Source organism: Corvus brachyrhynchos, unplaced genomic scaffold (assembly GCF_000691975.1).
Source record: "Corvus brachyrhynchos isolate BGI_N302 unplaced genomic scaffold, ASM69197v1 scaffold106, whole genome shotgun sequence".
Taxonomy (NCBI): domain Eukaryota; kingdom Metazoa; phylum Chordata; class Aves; order Passeriformes; family Corvidae; genus Corvus; species Corvus brachyrhynchos.
The window spans coordinates 3,233,437-3,235,330 of record NW_008238834.1 but is presented as its reverse complement, the minus strand read 5'-3'; the positions used below and the strand labels follow the sequence as shown (position 1 = coordinate 3,235,330).

At 38.9% G+C, this 1,894-nt stretch overlaps 1 long non-coding RNA gene across 1 annotated transcript in view; it reads left to right on the top strand.

Moving 5' to 3' along the window:
- LOC108447652 overlaps positions 1 to 1,475 on the top strand; it is a 9,601-nt gene extending 8,126 nt beyond the window's left edge. The window contains exon 5 of the long non-coding RNA XR_001863318.1: positions 1,144 to 1,475. This is a non-coding gene — a long non-coding RNA (uncharacterized LOC108447652). The remainder of the gene's footprint in view (positions 1 to 1,143) is intronic.
- The last annotated feature ends 419 nt before the right edge of the window (positions 1,476 to 1,894 follow it).

Below are 1,894 nucleotides of genomic sequence, written 5' to 3'. Positions count from 1 at the left end.
TTTAAACCTGCTCTTTTTTTTTTTTTTTTTTTTTTTTTTTGTCAAGAAGCTTTTCTGCTGAAAATTTCAGGCAGCCATGTCCATGTTTTAGGGTGCTGTACTTAAGTATGTGCTGCCAAGATATACTCATTCCCACAGAAGACTGCTCTACTTCCTACAAGTCCTGATCTGCTTGGTTTGAACCTAGTCTGGATATTGACACAGTCATTGCAACTGTGCATAAGCATAGCCAAAAGTACAATACAGACAGAACAACAATTCCAACTTTTCATTTGCTTTCTATTTCCTGAATTTCTACCACTTCATAAAAATTTTGCAGTTTGACAGAAAAAATAACTCTCTAGAAACCTTCACTGTATTTGAGTCTTATTTTCCTTATCCCAGATGCTGAATGCAAAGCAAAAATGGGAAATAAAGGAAGCAATAGAGTGGGTCACTAAACCAGCTGAGTTTAAATCCTCATGGATTAAGGAGGCAACTTTTCCAGATGAGGATATGCATATCCAGATGGAACATGCAACTGTTTCAAAGCTTGGAGGTTTAATATTTTACTTCACTAATACTACAGTGACTCCAGTCAGTACTGATGTAATGTTGACACTGCTCCTTCTCATGTTCAGAGCTCAGTTTGAACTAGTGATTCAGAATACTATTACATGTATTCACTACAGGATCTTGATACATATTCTGCACCTGTATTCCCTTAAGAAACTAAACAAATTGTTTCTTTCTTAAAAAAAATACGTAAAAGGACTGCAATGCTTGCACAAAGAAGGCAGCCAACATTTAGTAGGAAATGGGAATGGACTTTTTTTAAAAAATATGTGGTTTCCAGTGAAATTGGAAATTTGGTTCAGAATGTGTGCTCCCAACATGTTGCACTTAGCAGCACTGTTAAAACCCCAGATGTACTGTATGTGCATTTCTTTACTGCTCTGCACACCCTGTTACATAATTCTTTACATTGCTTGTGGACAAGAGAGAGCAAGAAAAAAAATCAGTTAAAAAGTTTTATATGTTACATTTTCTATAAAATACATAGAAAACAGTGTACTGTTATTCCATCCTTTGTGCTACTGAGTAACTCCACTGGGAATTCAGAAAACCAGAAGCAAGTCTTGAATGTTTGTTATTTCCCTGCAGGCCTTAACAATGCTAGAAACTGGTGCAGCAACCAGGGAACATGTGAGTATATGTATAAGTGCTTTGGGCTTTTTTCTAATTACTGTTTGTTTAATGAATCTACTACATAACCTTTGGAGCAGGTGCCAAAACTCCTTTGCATGAAATTAAACACTAAAGCTGAAAATTTCTTGGTCTCTATTTCAGCTTTTCCCTACCAAGGTTGCCTCTCTTCCCCTTATCTCCCTGGTTCATTCTTCCCACATGCAATTTCTGTGAACAACCTGGAAATATCTGATCTTTTTTTCACTATTATTATGAAAGCAATTGCTAAGATTTCATATTCCTGCATCAGTGAGAAATATGAAAGAATGCACCCTGTGATTGTGATTGCCCATACGAAGGGTAGAGCGGCAAGGTACAAGATTAAGTCCATGCTGCTCTGGGGAGCACACTGCAGGTCCTTGAGACAGCTTGGATAACATCTGTGCGGAACAGTGCAGGCAGACAATGTGGTCTGTAGAGCACTGAAGGCCTGATGAAGCTCAGAACCCTTGTTGCCCAAGGATAATTATCCAGCTCCCATGTTCATTTTGCTCTGTGGGTTTGGTGCTTCAGCCAGTGTTTTGCTCAGCACAGCAGTGCATGTGTAGACATGACCCTGCAGTAGCTGTATGAAGGAGTGGGGTTTAGAGGGGAGAGGTTCCAGGCTCCTCTAATTGTACCACTTCTATTTGTGCTGCCCTAACTCAGCTGTAAATATCAAAATTCC